The sequence below is a fragment of the Triticum dicoccoides genome, chromosome 4A (genome assembly GCF_002162155.2).
Source record: "Triticum dicoccoides isolate Atlit2015 ecotype Zavitan chromosome 4A, WEW_v2.0, whole genome shotgun sequence".
NCBI classification, from domain to species: Eukaryota; Viridiplantae; Streptophyta; class Magnoliopsida; order Poales; family Poaceae; genus Triticum; species Triticum dicoccoides.
Window position 1 is genome coordinate 467,518,392 of NC_041386.1, and position 18,243 is coordinate 467,536,634.

The window sequence follows — 18,243 nt, forward strand, 5'->3', positions numbered from 1 at the left end:
ATTATTTTTGGGACTAACCTATTAACCGGAGGGCCAGCCTAGAATTGCTGTTTTTTTGCCTGATTTAGGGTTTCAAAGAAAAGGAATATCAAACGGAATCCATACAGAATGAAACCTTCGGGAACGTGATTTTCTCGTCAAATACAACTCAGGAGACTTGGACCCTACGCCAAGGCACGTAACAGGAGGCCATGAGGTAGGGGGGCGCGCCCTACCCTACCAGGCATGCCCCCACCCTCGTGGGCCCCCTGTTGCTCCACCGACGTACTTCTTCCTCCTATATATACCCACGTACCCCCAAACGATCAGAGACGGAGCCAAAACCCTAATTCCATCGCCATAACTTTCTGTATCCACGAGATCCCACCTTGGGGCCTGTTCCGGAGCTCCGCCGGAGGGGGCATCGATCAGGGAGGGCTTCTACATCAACACCATAGCCCTTCTGATGAAGTGTGAGTAGTTTACCTCAGACCTACCGGTCCATAGTTAGTAGCTAGATGGCTTCTTCTCTCTTTTTTGGATCTCAATACAATGTTCTCCCCCTCTCTTGTGGAGATCTATTTGATGTAATCTTCTTTTTGCGGTGTGTTTGTTGAGACCGATGAATTGTGGGTTTATGATCAAGTCTATCTATGAATAATATTTGAATCTCCTCTGAATTCTTTTATGTATGATTGGTTATCTTTGCAAGTCTCTTCGAATTATCAGTTTGGTTTGGCCTACTAGATTGATCTTTCTTGCAATGGGAGAAGTGCTTAGCTTTGGGTTCAATCTTGCGGTGTCCTTTCCCGGTGACAGTAAGGGCAGCAAGGCACGTATTGTATTGTTGCCATCGAGGATAACAAGATGGGGTTTTCTTCATATTGCATGAGTCTATCCCTCTACATCATTTCATCTTGCTTAAGGCGTTACTCTATTTTTACTTAATACTCTAGATGCATGCTGGATAGCGGTCGATGAGTGGAGTAATAGTAGTAGATGCAGGCAGGAGTCGGTCTACTTGTCTCGGACGTGATGCCTATATACATGATCATACCTAGATATTCTCATAACTATGCTCAATTCTGTCAGTTGCTCAACAATAATTTGTTCACCCACCGTAGAATACTTATGCTCTCGAGAGAAGCCATTAGTGAAACCTATGGCCCCCGGGTCTATCTTTATCATATCAATCTCCTACTACTTAGTTATTTACTTTGCCTTTATTTTACTTTGCATCTTTATCATAAAAATACAAAAATATTATCTTATCATATCTATCATATCTCACTCTCGTAAGTGGCCCTATAGGGATTGACAACCCCTATTTGTGTTGGTTGCGAGGATTTATTTGTTTTGTGCAGGTGCGAGGGACTCGTGCGTAACCTCCTACCCGATTGATACCTTGCTTCTTAAAAACTAAGGGAAATACTTACGCTACTTTGCTGCATCATCCCTTCCTCTTCGGTCAAAACCAACACAGTGCTAAAAGAGGTAGCAAGAAGGATTTCTGGCGCCGTTGCCGAGGAGGTCTACGCAAAAGTCAATATACCAAGTACCCATCACATACCCTTATCTCCCGCATTACATTATTTGCCATTTGCCTCTCGTTTTCCTCTCCCCCACTTCACCCTTGCCGTTTTATTTGCCCTCTCTCTCTCCGTCCTCCTTCTCTTTCCCTAATTGCTTTTTTTCCCGTTTCTTGTTTGCTCGTATGGTTGGAATAGTTGTTTATCTATTACTAAACAGAGAACCTAAGATCTATGGATCCTCATCCACTTGCTAATCTTTTTAAGAGATCCAATTATGATGAACCAATTGCTAGTTAGTTTTGTGCACTAGATTATCTTTATGAATTTTTGCTTGAAATTCGTGAATCTGAAAAGTGTGATGAATTACTTTATGAAGCGATTCACGATAGATCTTTGAATAAAAAGCATGATTCAATTATTTTATTACAAATTCTATTTATGCAAATTGTGCTAATAATATGCAAACCCCTAAGCTTGGGGATGCTAGTTTTGCTATGTCCTCTACTTGTTGCAATGATCATGATTGGGGTGATTCTTCTTTTCATCTTAAAAAATTATTTACTCCCCAAGATGATTATGAGATTGATAATAGTTTTTGCAATAATACTGAAAGTGGTTTTGGAAGAATGTCAACTATAGATCCCACATATTTGGAAAATGTTCAATCTTATGAAGTTTTTGATAGAAGTGGGTTTGAAGAGGTCATGACTTTAGTTAATGTTAATCCCACTATTTTGGAAGAGTGTCAACTTTGCATGCATGTGGATCGTGTTGAAAATATTTTATGTGATAGCTATTTTGTTGAATTTGCTTATGATCCTACATGTAATTATTACGAGAGAGGAAAATATGGTGGTAGAAATTTTCATGTTACTAAATTACCTCTCGTTATGTTGAGATTGCTATTGTTTCTTTCCGCTTCCTTGCATATGCTAGTTTTTGCTTGCCTTGATAATTTGTTTGCCTATAAGATGCCTATGCATAGGAAGTATGTTAGACTTAGATGTGTTTGTCACGTGTTTTATGATGCTCTCTTTGTGCTTCAATTCTTGTCTTTCATGTGAGCATCATTGAAATATTATGCCTAGCTATAAGGCTTTAAAGAAAAACGCTTGTTGGGAGACAACCCAATATTATTCCTTGCTATTATTTAATAAATAAATTATCTAGCCTCTATTTTGGTTGTGTTTTTTGTGTTTAATTAGTGTTTGTGCCAAGTAGAACCGTTGGGAAGACTTGGGGAAAGTCTTGTTGAACTTGCTGTAAAAAACAGAAACTTTAGCGCTCACGAGAACTGCTGTAATTTTGTTTGAAGAGTGATATTTAGTTAATTATTTTTGCAGATGATTAATAGATAAATTCCTCACGTCCAGAAATTTATTTTAGAATTTTTGAGGTTCCAGATCTTGCGCTAGCTACAGATTACTACAGACTATTTTGTTTTTGACAGATTCTGTTTTTCGTGTGTTGTTTGCTTATTTTGATGAATCTATGGCTAGTAAAATAGTTTATAAACCATAGAGAAGTTGTAATACAGTAGGTATAACACCCATATAAATAAAGAATGAGTTCATTACAGTACCTTGAAGTGGTCTTTTGTTTTCTTTTGCTAACGGAGCTCACGAGATTTTCTACTTTAAGTTTTGTGTTGTGAAGTTTTCAAGTTTTGGCTAAAGATTTGATGGATTATGGAACAAGGAGTGGCAAGAGCCTAAGATTGGTGATTCCCATGGCACCCCCATATAATCTAAGGACACCTAAAAGCCAAAGCTTGGGTATGCCCCGGAAGGCATCCCCTCTTTCGTCTACTTCTATCGGTAACTTTACTTGGAGCTATATTTTTATTTGCCACATGATATGTGTTTTGCTTGGAGCATCTTGTATTATTTGAGTCTTTGCTTGTTAGTTTACCACAATCATCCTTGATGTACACACCTTTTGAGAGAACCATACATGATTTGGAATTTGTTAGAATACTCTATGTGCTTCACTTATATCTTTTGAGCTAGATAATTTTGCTCTATCTGCTTCACTTATATCTTTTAGAGCATGGTAGTGGATTTGTTTTATAGACACTATTGATCTCTCATGCTTCACTTAGATTATTTTGAGAGTCTTAATAGCATGGTAATTTGCTTAAAAGCCTAATATGCTTGGTATGCAAGATTAATAATAAAACTTTCTTATGAGTGTGTTGAATACTAAGAGAAGTTTGATGCCTGATGATTGTTTTGAGACATGGAGGTAATAATATCAAAGTCGTTCTAGTTGAGTAGTTGTGAAATTGAGAAATAGTTGTGTTGAGGTTTGCAAGTCCCGTAGCATGCACGTATGGTAAACGTTATGCAACAAATTTGAAACATGAGGTGTTATTTGATTGTCTTCCTTATGAGTGGCGGTCGGGGACGAGCGATGGTCTTTTCCTACCAATCTATCCCCCTAGGAGCATGTGCGTAGTGCTTGGTTTTGATGACTTATAGATTTTTGCAATAAGTATGTGAGTTCTTTATGACTAATGTTGATTCCATGGATTATACACACTCTCACCCTTCCATCCTTGCTAGCCTCTGCGGTACCGTGCATTGCCCTTTCTCACATTGAGAGTTGGCGCAAACTTCGCCGGTGCATCCAAACCCCGTGATATGATACGCTCTTTCACACATAAACTTCCTTATATCATCCTCAAAACAGCCACCATACCTACCTATTATGGCATTTCCATAGCATTCCGAGATATATTGCCATGCAACTTTCCATCATTCCGTTCATCATGACACATTCATCATTGTCATATTGCTTAGCATGGTCATGTAGTTGACATAGTATTTGTGGCAAAGCCACCGTTCATAATTCTTTCATACATGTCACTCTTGGTCCATTGCATATCCCGGTACACCACCGGAGGCATTCATATAGAGTCATCTTTGTTCTAGTATCGAGTTGTAATCATTGAGTTGTAAATAAATAGAAGTGTGATGATCATTATTAGAGCATTGTCCCAAGCAAGGAATAAAAAAAGAGAAAGACCATAAAAAAGAGAAGGCCCCCAAAAAAGAGAGAAAGGCCATAAAAAAGGCCCAAAAGAAAAATGAGAGAAAAGGAGAGAAGGGACAATGTTACTGTCCTTTTCCACACTTGTGCTTCAAAGTAGCACCATGATTTTCATAGTAGAGAGTCTCTCATGTTATCACCTTCATATACTAGTGGGAATTTTTCATTATAGAACTTGGCTTGTATATTCCAACAATGGGCCTCCTCAAGTGCCCTAGGTCTTCGTGAGCAAGCAAGTTGGATGCACACCCACCAGTTTCTTTTGTTGAGCTTTCAAACATTTATAGCTCTAGTGCATCTCTTGCATGGCAATCCCTACTCCTTGCATTAACATCAATCGGTGGGCATCTCCATAGCCCATTGATTAGCCTCGTTGATGTGAGACTTCCTCCTTTTTTGTCTTCTCCACATAACCCCCCTCATTATATTCTATTCCACCTATAGTGCTATGTCCATGGCTCGCGCTCATATATTGCATGAAAGTTTAATGGTTTGAGATTACTAAAGTATGAAACAATTGCTTGGCTTGTCATCGGGTTGTGCATGATGATAGCATTCTTGTGTGACAAAAATGAAACATGACTAAACCATATGATTTTGTAGGGATGAACTTTCTTTGGCCATGTTATTTTGAGAAGACATAATTGCTTAGTTAGTATGCTTGAAGTATTATCATTTTTATGTCAATATGAACTTTTTTCTTGAATCTTTCGGATCTGAATATTCATACCACAATTAAGAAGAATTACATTAAAATTATGCCAAGTAGCACTCCGCATCAAAAATTCTGTTTTTATCATTTACCTACTCGAGGACGAGCAGGAATTAAGCTTGGGGATGCTTGATACGTCTCCAACATATCTATAATTTTTATTGCTCCATGTTATATTATCTACTGTTTTGGACATTATTGGGCTTTATTATCCAGTTTTATATTATTTTTGGGACTAACCTATTAACCGGAGGCCCAACCCATAATTGTTGTTTTTTGCCTGTTTTAGGATTTCGAAGAAAAGGAATATCAAACGGAGTCCAAACGGAATGAAACCTTCAGGAACGTGATTTTCTCATCGAATACTACTCAGGAGACTTGGACCCTACGCCAAGGCACGTAACAGGAGGCCACGAGGTAGGGGGCACGCCCTACCCTACCAGGCGCGCCCCCACCCTCGTGGGCCCCTTGTTGCTCCACCGACGTACTTCTTCCTCCTATATATACCCACGTACCCCCAAACGATCAGAGGCGGAGCCAAAACCCTAATTCCATCGCCGTAACTTTATGTATCCATGAGATCCCATCTTGGGGCCTATTCCAGAGCTCCGCCGGAGGGGGCATCGATCACGGAGGGCTTCTACATCAATACCATAGCCCTTCCGATGAAGTGTGAGTAGTTTACCTCAGACCTACGGGTCCATAGTTAGTAGCTAGATGGCTTCTTCTCTCTTTTTGGATCTCAATACAATGTTCTCCCCCTCTCTTGTGGAGATCTATTTGATGTAATCTTCTTTTTGCGGTGTGTTTGTTGAGACCGATGAATTGTGGGTTTATGATCAAGTCTATCTATGAATAATATTTGAATCTTCTCTGAATTCTTTTTATGTATGATTGGTTATCTTTGCAAGTCTCTTCGAATTATCAGTTTGGTTTGGCCTACTAGATTGATCTTTCTTGCAATGGGAGAAGTGCTTAGCTTTGGGGTTCAATCTTGTGGTGTCCTTTCCCGGTGACAGTAAGGGCAGCAAGGCACGTATTGTATTGTTGCCATCGAGGATAAAAAGATGGGGTTTTCTTCATATTGCATGAGTCTATCCCTCTACATCATGTCATCTTTCTTAAGGCGTTACTCTGCTTTTACTTAATGCTCTAGATGCATGCTGGATAGCGGTCGATGAGTGGAGTAATAGTAGTAGATGCAGGCAGGAGTCGGTCTACTTGTCTCGGATGTGATGCCTATATACATGATCATACCTAGATATTCTCATAACTATGCTCAATTCTGTCAATTGCTCAATAGTAATTTGTTCACCCACCATAGAATACTTATGCTCTCGAGAGAAGCAATTAGTGAAACCTATGGCCCCTGGGTCTATCTTTATCATATCAATATCCTACTACTTAGTTATTTACTTTGCCATTTACTTTGCCTTTATTTTACTTTGCATCTTTATCATAAAAATACCAAAAATATTATCTTATCATATCTATCAGATCTCACTCTCGTAAGTGGCCCTATAGGGATTGACAACCCCTATTTGCGTTGGTTGCAAGGATTTATTTGTTTTGTGCAGGTGCGAGGGACTCGCGCATAGCCTCCTACTGGATTGATACCTTGGTTCACAAAAACTAAGGGAAATACTTATGCTACTTTGCTGCATCATCCCTTCCTCTTCGGGGAAAACCAACGCAGTGCTAAAAGAGGAGCAGCGCACCCCCTACCTCGTGGTCACTTTGTGTGCTCTCTGGACTCTGTTTTCTTACAGGACACATATTTTGGTTGGTAAAAATTCATTATATAACCTCCCGGGGGTTTTGACTCTCGTATCACGCAAATATCTCTTGTCTTTGTTTTGAGCTGTCCTGTTGCAGGTAGAGCAACATGTCATCCCAGTATTCGAAAGGAGAAAGCTACGTGGCTGATTACCTTGCAGATCCTAAGGTTTATGGGGATGTGGAGCATTGCGGTTGGACTACGGAAGAAGAAGAGGACTATAAACCCAAGGAAAAGGAGGAGACGAGCTCAGATGAAGATGAAGTCCCACTACCTCAACCTGGGGACATGCATGCGGAGTTCAAAATGTCAAGCCTCCTGGAGAGGGTAAAGAAACCTAAGATCGAGTTTATCCCTTTTCGCCTCTTACAGGAGAACAAACAGGAACTATGCAAAAAGATATTGAGCTTGGAGCAGGAGATCGAGGACCTAAGGGACCAAATGTTGGTGAACGTAGCAGAAATTCAAAATTTTCCTACGTGTCACCAAGATCTATCTATGGATAGACCAGCAACGAGGGGAAGGAGAGTGCATCTACATACCCTTGTAGATCGCTAAGCGGAAGCGTTCAAGTGAACGGGTTGATGGAGTCGTACTCGTCGTGATTCAGATCACCGATGATCCTAGTGCCGAACGGACGGCACCTCCGCTTTCAACACACGTACAGCTCGACGATGTCTCCCACGCCTTGCTCTAGCAAGGAGAGAGGGAGAGGTTGAGGAAGACTCCATCCAGCAGCAGCACAACGGCGTGGTGGTGATGGAGGAGCGTGGCAATCCTGCAGGGCTTCGCCAAGCACCTATGGGAGAGGAGGAGGTGTCACGGGAGGGAGGGAGGCGCCAAGGGCTCAGGTATGGATGCCCTCCCTCCCCTCCACTATATATAGGGGCAGGGGAGAGGGGGGAGGCGCAGCCTTGCCCCTTCCTCCAAGAAAGGGGTATGGCTAAGAGGGGGGGAGGAGTCCATCCTCCCCAAGGCACCTCGGAGGTGCCTTCCCCCTTTAGGACTCTCCCCTTTTTCCTATATCTTGGCGCATGGGCCTCTAGGGGCTGGTGCCCTTGGCCCATGTAGGCCAAGGCGCACCCCCTACAGCCCATGTGGCCCACCGGGGCAGGTGGCCCCACCCGGTGGGCCCCCGGGACCCTTCCGGTGGTCCCGGTACAATACCGATGACCCCGAAACTTGTGCCGATGGCCGAAACAGGACTTCCTATATATAAATCTTTACCTCCGGACCATTCCGGAACTCCTTGTGACGTCCGGGATCTCATCCGGGACTCCGAACAACATTCGGTAACCACATACAAACTTCCTTTATAACCCTAGCGTCATCGAACCTTAAGTGTGTAGACCCTACGGGTTCGGGAGACATGTAGTCATGACCGAGATGTTCTCCGGTCAATAACCAACAGCGGGATCTGGATACCCATGTTGGCTCCCACATGTTCCACGATGATCTCATCGGATGAACCACGATGTCAAGGACTCAATCAATCCCGTATACAATTCCCCTTGTCTAGCGGTATGGTACTTGCCCGAGATTCGATCGTCGGTATACCGATACCTTGTTCAATCTCGTTACCGGCAAGTCTCTTTACTCGTTCCGTAACACATCATCCCGTGATCAACCCCTTGGTCACATTGTGCACATTATGATGATGTCCTACCGAGTGGGCCCAGAGATACCTCTCCGTTTACACGGAGTGACAAAATCCAAATCTCGATTCGTGCCAACCCAACAGACACTTTCAGAGATACCCGTAGTGTACCTTTATAGCCACCCAGTTACGTTGTGATGTTTGGCACACCCAAAGCACTCCTACGGTATTCGGGAGTTGCACAATCTCATGGTCTAAGGAAATGATACTTGACATTAGAAAAGCTTTAGCATACGAACTACATGATCTTGTGCTAGGCTTAGGATTGGGTCTTGTCCATCACATCATTCTCCTAATGATGTGATCCCGTTATCAACGACATCCAATGTCCATGGTCAGGAAACTGTAACCATCTATTGATTAACGAGCTAGTCAACTAGAGGCTTACTAGGGACATGGTGTTGTCTATGTATCCACACATGTATCTGAGTTTCCTATCAATACAATTCTACCATGGATAATAAACGATTATCATGAACAAGGAAATATAATAATAATCAATTTATTATTGCCTCTAGGGCATATTTCCAACAGTCTCCCACTTGCACTAGAGTCAATAATCTAGTTCACATCGATATGTGATTAACACTCAAGGTCACATCCCCATGTGACTAACACCCAAAGAGTTTACTAGAGTCAATAATCTAGTTCACATTTACCATGTGATTAACACTCGATGAGTTCTGGGTTTGATCATGTTATGCTTGTGAGAGAGGTTATAGTCAATGGGTCTGAACCTTTCAGATCCGTGTGTGCTTTACAAATCTCTATGCCATCTCCTAGATGCAGCTACCACGTTCTATTTGGAGCTATTCCAAATAACTGTTCTACTTGGAGCTATTCTAAATTGTTGCTCCATTATACGTATCCGGTATCTCTACTCAGAGCTATCCGGATAGGTGTTAAGCTTGCATCGACGTAACCCTTTACGACGAACTCTTTTACCACCTCCATAATTGAGAAAATTCCTTAGTCCACTAGTTACTAAGGATAACTTTGACCGCTGTCCTGTGATCCATTCTTGGATCACTCTTGTACCCCTTGACTGACTCATGGTAAAGCACACTTCAGGTGCGGTACACAGCATAGCATACTATAGAGCCTATGTCTTAAGCATAGGGGACGACCTTCGTTCCTTTCTCTCTATTCTGCCATGGTCGAGCTTTAAGTCTTTACTTCATACCTTACAACTCAGGCAAGAACTCCTTCTTTGACTGATCCATCTTGAACACCTTCAAGATCACGTCAAGGCATGTGCTCATTTGAAAGTACTATTAAGCGTTTTGATCTATCCTTATAGATCTTGATGCTCAATGTTCAAGTAGCTTAATCCAGGTTTTCCATTGAAAACACTTTCCAAATAACCTATATGCTTTCCAGAAATTCTACGTCATTTCTGATCATTAATATGTCAACAACATATACTCATCAAAAATTCTATAGTGCTCCCACTCACTTCTTTGGAAATACAAGTTTCTCATAAACTTTGTATACACCCAAAATCTTTGATCATCATCAAAGCATACATTCCAACTCCGAGATGCTCACTCCAGTCCTCAGAAGGATTGTTGGAGCTTTGCATACTTATTAGCATATTTCAAGATAGACAAAACCTTCCGATTGTATCACATACAACCTTTCCTCAAGAATCGTCGAGGAAACAATGTTTTGACATCCTATCTACAAGATTTCATAAATAATGCAGTAATTGCTAATATAATTCCAACAGACTCTTAGCATCGCTACGAGTGAGAAAGTCTCATCGTAGTCAACTCCTTGAACTTGTCGAAAAACATCTTAACGACAAGTCGAGCTTTCTCAATGGTGACACTTACCATCATTGTCTGTCTTCCTTTCAAAATCCATATGTACCTAACAGCCTTACGACCATCAAGTAGTTCTTCCAAAGTCTACACTTTGTTTTCATACATGGATCCTCTCTCGGGTTTTATGGCCTTGAGCCATTTATCGGAATCCGGGCCCACCATCGCTTCTCCATAGCTCGTAGGTTCATTGTTGTCTAGCAACATGACTTCCAAGACAGGATTACGTACCACTCTGAAGTAGTACGCATCCTTGTCATCCCACGAGGTTTGGGAGTGACTTGATCCGAAGTTTCATGATCAATATCATAAGCTTCCACTTCAATTGGTGTAGGTGCCACAGGAACAACTCCCTGTGCCCTGTCACACACTAGTTGAAGAGACGGTTCAATAACCTCATCAAGTCTCCACCATCCTCCCACTCAATTCTTTCGAGAGAAACTTTTCCTCGAGAAAGGACCCGATTCTAGAAACAATCCATATTGCTTTTGGATCTGAATTAGGAGGTATACCCAACTGTTTTGGGTTTCCTATGAAGATGCATTTTATCCGCTTTGGGTTCGAGCTTATCAACCTGAAACTTTTTCATATAAGCGTCGCAGCCCCAAACTTTTAAGAAACGACAACTTAGGTTTCTCTAAACCATAATTCATACGGTGTCATCTCATCGGAATTACGTGGTGCCCTATTTAAAGTGAATGTGGTTGTCTCTAATGCCTAACCCATAAACTATAGTGGTACTTCGATAAGAGACATCATGGTATGCATCATATCCAATAGGGTGCAGTTATGATGTTCGGACACACCATCACACTATGGTGTTCCAGGCTGTATTAGTTGTGAAACTATTTCCACAATGTCTTAATTCTGTGCCAAACTCGTGATTCAGATATTCATCTCTATGATCATATCATAGATCTTTTATCCTCTTGTCACGACGATCTTTCAACTTCACACTGAAATTACTTGAACCTTTCAATAATTCAGACTCGTGATTCATCAAGTAAATATACTCAACATCTACTCGAATCATCTGTGAAGTAAGAACATAACGATGTTCACTGCATGCCTCAACACTCATTGGACTGCACACATCAAAATGTGTTACTTCCAACAAGTTGCTATCTTGTTCCATCTTACTGAAAACGAGGCTTTTCAGTCATCTTGCCCATGTGGTATGATTTGCATGTCCCAAGTGATTCAAAATCAAGTGAGTCAAAACGGTCCATTTGCATGGAGTTTCTTCATGCATATACACCAATAGACATGGTTCGCATGTCTCAAACTTTTCAAAAACGAGTGAGCCCAAAGATCCATCAATATGGAGCTTCTTCATGCGTTTTATACCGATATGACTTACGTGGCAGTGCCACAAGTAGGTGGTACTATCATTACTATCTTCTGGCATGAACATGTGTATCACTACGATCGAGATTTAATAAACCATTCATTTTAGGTGTAAGACCATTGAAGGTATTATTCAAATAAACAGAGTAACCATTATTCTCCTTAAATGAATAACCGTATTGCGATAGACGTAATCCAATCATGTCTATGCTCAACGCAAACACCAAATAACAATTATTTAGGTTTAACACCAATCTCTTTGGTAGAGGGAGCGTGCGATGCTTGATCATATCAAGCTTGGAAAAACTTCCAACACATATCGTCAGCTCACCTTTAGCTAGTCTCCGTTTATTCCGTAGCCTTTTGTTTCGAGTTACTAACACTTAGCAACCGAACCGGTATCTAATACCCTGGTGCTACTAGGAGTACTAGTAAAGTACACATTAACATAATGTATATCCAATATACTTCTATTGACCTTGCCAGCCTTCTCATCTACCAAGTATCTAGGGTAATGCTGCTCTAGTGGTTGTTCCCCTTATTACAAAAGCACTTAGTCTCGGGTTTGGGTTTTACCTTGGGTTTCTTCACTAGAGCAGCAGCTGATTTGCCGTTTCATGAAGTATCCCTTCTTGCCCTTGCCCTTCTTGAAACTAGTGGTTTCACCAACCATCAACAATTGATGCTTCTTCTTGATTTCTACTTTCGCGGTGTCAAACATCGCGAATACCTCAAGGATCATCATATCTATCCCTGATATGTTATAGTTCATCACGAAGCTCTAACAGCTTGGTGGCAATGACTTTGGAGAACCATCACTGTCTTATCTGGAAGATCAACTCCCACTCGATTCAAATGATTGTTGTACTCAGACAATCTGAGCACAAGCTCAACAATTGAGCTTTTCTCCTTAGTTTGCAGGTTAAGAAAGTCATCGGAGGTCTTATACCTCTTGACATGGGCACGAGCCTGAAATCCCAATTTCAGCCCTCAAAACATCTCATATGTTTCGTGATGTTTCAAAAACGTCTTTGGTGCCTCAACTCTAAACCGTTTAACTGAACTATCACGTAGTTATCAAAACGTGTATGTCAGATGTTCGCAACAACCACAGACAACGTTCGAGGTTCAGCACACTGAGCGGTGCATTAAGGACATAAGCCTTCTATGAAGCAATGAGGACAATCCTCAGTTTACGGACCTAGTCCGCATAATTGCTACTATCAACTTTCAACTAATTTTTCTCTAGGAACATATCTAAACAGTAGAACTATAGCGTGAGCTACGACATAATTTGCAAAATCCTTTTGACTATGTTCAGGATAATTAAGTTCATCTTATGAACTCCCACTCAGATAGACATCCCTCTAGTCATCTAAGTGATTACATGATCCAAGTCAAACTAGGCCGTGTCCGATCATCACGTGAGACGGACTAGTCATCATCGGTGAACATCTTCATGTTGATCGTATCTTCTATACGACTCATGTTCGACCTTTCGGTCTCCGTGTTCCGAGGCCATGTCTGTACATGCTAGGCTCGTCAAGTTAACCCTAAGTGTTTCGCGTGTGTAAATCTGTCTTACACCCGTTGTATGTGAACGTTAGAATCTAACACCCGATCATCACGTGGTGCTTCGAAACACGAACTGTCGCAACGGTGCACAGTTAGGGGAGAACACTTCTTGAAATTGTTGTAAGGGATCATCTTATTTACTACCGTCGTTCTAAGCAAATAAGATGTATAAACATGATAAACATCACATGCAATCAAATAGTGACATGATATGGCCATCATCACTTTGCTCCTTTTGATCTCCATCTTCGTGGCTCCATGATCATCATCGTCACCGGCATGACACCATGATCTCCATCATCATGATCTCCATCATCGTGTCTTCATGAAGTTGCCTCGCCAACTATTACTTCTACTACTATGGCTAACGGTTAGCAATAAAGTAAAGTAATTACATGACGTTTAAGTTGACACACAGGTCACAAATAAATAAAGACAACTCCTATGGCTCCTGCCGGTTGTCATACTCATCGACATGCAAGTCGTGAATCCTATTACAAGAACATGATCAATCTCATACATCACATATCATTCATCACATTCTTCTTGGCCATATCACATCACATAGCATACCCTGCAAAAACAAGTTAGACGTCCTCTAATTGTTGTTTGCATGTTTTACGTGGCTGCTATGGGTTTCTAGCAAGAACGTTTCTTACCTACGCATGAACCACAACGTGATATGCCAATTGCTATTTACCCTTCATAAGGACCCTTTTCATCGAATCCGATCCGACTAAAGTGGGAGAGACAGACACCCGCCAGCCACCTTATGCAACTAGTGCATGTTTGTCGGTGGAACCGGTCTCACGTAAGCGTACGTGTAAGGTTGGTCCGGGCCGCTTCATCCCACGATGCCGCCGAATCAAGATAAGACTAGTAACGGCAAGCATATTGAACAATATCGACGCCCACAACTACTTTGTGTTCTACTCGTGCAAAGAATCTACGCAATAGACCTAGCTCATGATGCCACTGTTGGTGAACGTAGCAGAAATTCAAAATTTTCCTACGTGTCACCAAGATCTATCTATGGAGAGACCAGCAACGAGGGCAAGGAGAGTGCATCTACATACCCTTGTAGATCGCTAAGCGGAAGCGTTCAAGTGAATGGGTTGATGGAGTCGTACTCGTCGTGATTCAGATCACCGATGATCCTAGTGCCGAACGGACGGCACCTCCGCGTTCAACACACGTACAGCTCGACGATGTCTCCCACGCCTTGATCCAGCAAGGAGAGAGGGAGAGGTTGAGGAAGACTCCATCCAGCAGCAGCACAACGGCGTGGTGGTGATGGAGGAGCGTGGCAATCCTGCAGGGCTTCGCCAAGCACCTACGGGAGAGGAGGAGGTGTCACGGGAGGGAGGGAGGCGCCAAGGGCTCAGGTATGGATGCCCTCCCTCCCCTCCACTATATATAGGGGCAGGGGAGAGGGGGGAGGCGCAGTCTTGCCCCTTCCTCCAAGAAAGGGGTGCGGCTAAGAGGGGGGGAGGAGTCCATCCTCCCCAAGGCACCTCGGAGGTGCCTTCCCCCTTTAGGACTCTCCCCTTTTTCCTATATCTTGGCGCATGGGCCTCTAGGGGCTGGTGCCCTTGGCCCATGTAGGCCAAGGCGCACCCCCTACAGCCCATGTGGCCCACCGGGGCAGGTGGCCCCACCCGGTGGGCCCCCGGGACCCTTCCGGTGGTCCCGGTACAATACCGATGACCCCGAAACTTGTCCCGATGGCCGAAACAGGACTTCCTATATATAAATCTTTACCTCCGGACCATTCCGGAACTCCTCGTGACGTCCGGGATCTCATCCGGGACTCCAAACAACATTCGGTAACCACATACAAACTTCCTTTATAACCCTAGCGTCATCGAACCTTAAGTGTGTAGACCCTACGGGTTCGGGAGACATGTAGTCATGACCGAGATGTTCTCCGGTCAATAACCAACAGCGGGATCTGGATACCCATGTTGGCTCCCACATGTTCCACGATGATCTCATCGGATGAACCACGATGTCAAGGACTCAATCAATCCCGTATACAATTCCCCTTGTCTAGCGGTATGGTACTTGCCCGAGATTCGATCGTCGGTATACCGATACCTTGTTCAATCTCGTTACCGGCAAGTCTCTTTACTCGTTCCGTAACACATCATCCCGTGATCAACCCCTTGGTCACATTGTGCACATTATGATGATGTCCTATCGAGTGGGCCCTGAGATACCTCTCCGTTTACACGGAGTGACAAAATCCCAATCTCGATTCGTGCCAACCCAACAGACACTTTCAGAGATACCCGTAGTGTACCTTTATAGCCACCCAGTTACGTTGTGACGTTTGGCACACCCAAAGCACTCCTACGGTATCCGGGAGTTGCACAATCTCATGGTCTAAGGAAATGATACTTGACATTAGAAAAGCTTTAGCATACGAACTACATGATCTTGTGCTACGCTTAGGATTGGGTCTTGTCCATCACATCATTCTCCTAATGATGTGATCCCGTTATCAACGACATCCAATGTCCATGGTCAGGAAACCGTAACCATCTATTGATTAACGAGCTAGTCAACTAGAGGCTTACTAGGGACATGGTGTTGTCTATGTATCCACACATGTATCTGAGTTTCCTATCAATACAATTCTACCATGGATAATAAACGATTATCATGAACAAGGAAATATAATAATAATCAATTTATTATTGCCTCTAGGGCATATTTCCAACACCAAAATTCTGTCCTCAAGCGCAAATTAAGGAAGAAGCCTACGCCATCAACAAAATCACCACCGTCTCCACCAACAAAGAAGAATTGAGTATCTGGTATGGGCACTCCACTTGGCAACTGCCAAGCTTGGGGGAGTGCCCCGGTATCGTATCACCATCACTTTTATCTTTATTGTTTTTCTTAGTTCGATCCTTTTGGTAATATGTTTATCTCGTAGAATAAAAGTTCTTAGTATGATCTAGTTGTGAGTTTTGCTTTATTATCCTTCTATGTAATCGAGTCCGTGAGCTATATAATAAAGATTTGTGTTGAGTCAAGGGCTTGATTATTTTGCCATGATCCTAAGTGAATAAAAGAAAAGAGAAAGAAATAAAAAGAAACAAAGAGATCATGTGACTCTTATGTAGAGTAATGAGCTCACATAGAAAGAGTATGATGAATAAAAGTTATTGAGGGTTGACAAACATAGTTTTGGTCATCGTTGCAATTAATAGGAAGTAATAAAGAAAGAGAGGTCTTCACATATAAATATACTATCTTTGACATCTTTTATGATTGTGAGGACTCATTAAAATATGACATGCTAAAGAGTTGACATTGGACAAGGAAGACAATGTAATGGGTTATGTTTTCTTACATCTGAAATAAATTATATTGTCTTGGATCCTCCAACATGTTGAGCTTGCCTTTCTCCCTCATGCTAGCCAAATTCATTGCACCAAGTAGAGATACTACTTGTGCTTCCAAACACCCTTAAACCAGTTTTGCCATGAGAGTCCACCATACCTACCTATGGATTGAGTAAGATCCATCAAGTAAGTTGTCATCGGTGCAAGCAATAAAAAATTTGCTCTCTAAATATGTATGATTGATTGGTGTGGAAGAAATAAGCTTTATACGATCGTGTGATATGGAAGTAATAAAAGCGACAAACTGCATAATAAAGGTCCATATCACAAGTGGCAATATAGAGTGACGTTCTTTCGCATTAGGATTTTGTGCATCCAACCATAAAAGCGCATGCCAACCTCTGCTTCCCTCTGCGAAGGGCCTAACTTTTACTTTCATCTCCTATATTGCATAAGAGTCATGGTGATCTCCATCCTTCCTTTTTACATTTTATCCTTTGGCAAGCACAATATGTCGGAAAGATCCTGGTATATATGGCTAATTGGATGTGAGTTCTCATGAACTATTGCTGTTGACATTACCCTTGAGGTAAGACGTTGGGAGGCGAAACTATAAGCCCCTATCTTTCTCTGTGTCCGATTAAAACCCCATACCCATAAGTATTGCGTGAGTGTCAGCAATTTTGAAAGATTATATGATAGTTGAGTATGTGGACTTGCTGAAAAGCTCTTATACATTGAATCTTTCCTATGTTATGATAAATTGCAATTGCTTCAATGACTGAGATTATAGTTTGTTAGTTTTCAATGAAGTTTACAATTCATACTTGATATTGTGATTGAATTATTACTCTAGCATAAGATATCATATGACAAGAATTATATAAGTTGCTGCTCTAAGAATGATCATGATGCTTCCGTATTTTATTTTTATCGACACCTTCATCTCTAAACATGTGGACATATTTTTCGGTTTCGGCTTTTCGCTTGAGGACAAGCGAGGTCTAAGCTTGGGGGAGTTGATACGTCCATTTTGCATCATGCTTTTATATCAATATTTATTGCATTATGGGTTATTACACATTATGTCACAATACTTATGCCTATTCTCTCTTATTTTGCAAGGTTTACATAAAGAGGGAGAATGCCGGCAGCTGGGATTCTGGCTAGAAAAGGAGCAAATTTTAGAGACCTATTCTGCACAGCTCCAAAAGTCCTGAAACTTAACGGATGATGTTTTCCAAATATATAAAAAACATTGAGCGCAAGAACTTCACCAGGGGGGCCACACCCTGCCCACGAGGGTGGGGGGCGCGCCCTACCCCTGGGAGCGCCCCTACCTCGTGGGCCCCCTGGTGGCCCTCCGGTGACCATCTTCTGCTATATGGACTCTTTCGATGGGAAAAAAATCATAAGCCATCTTCTCGGACAAAACTC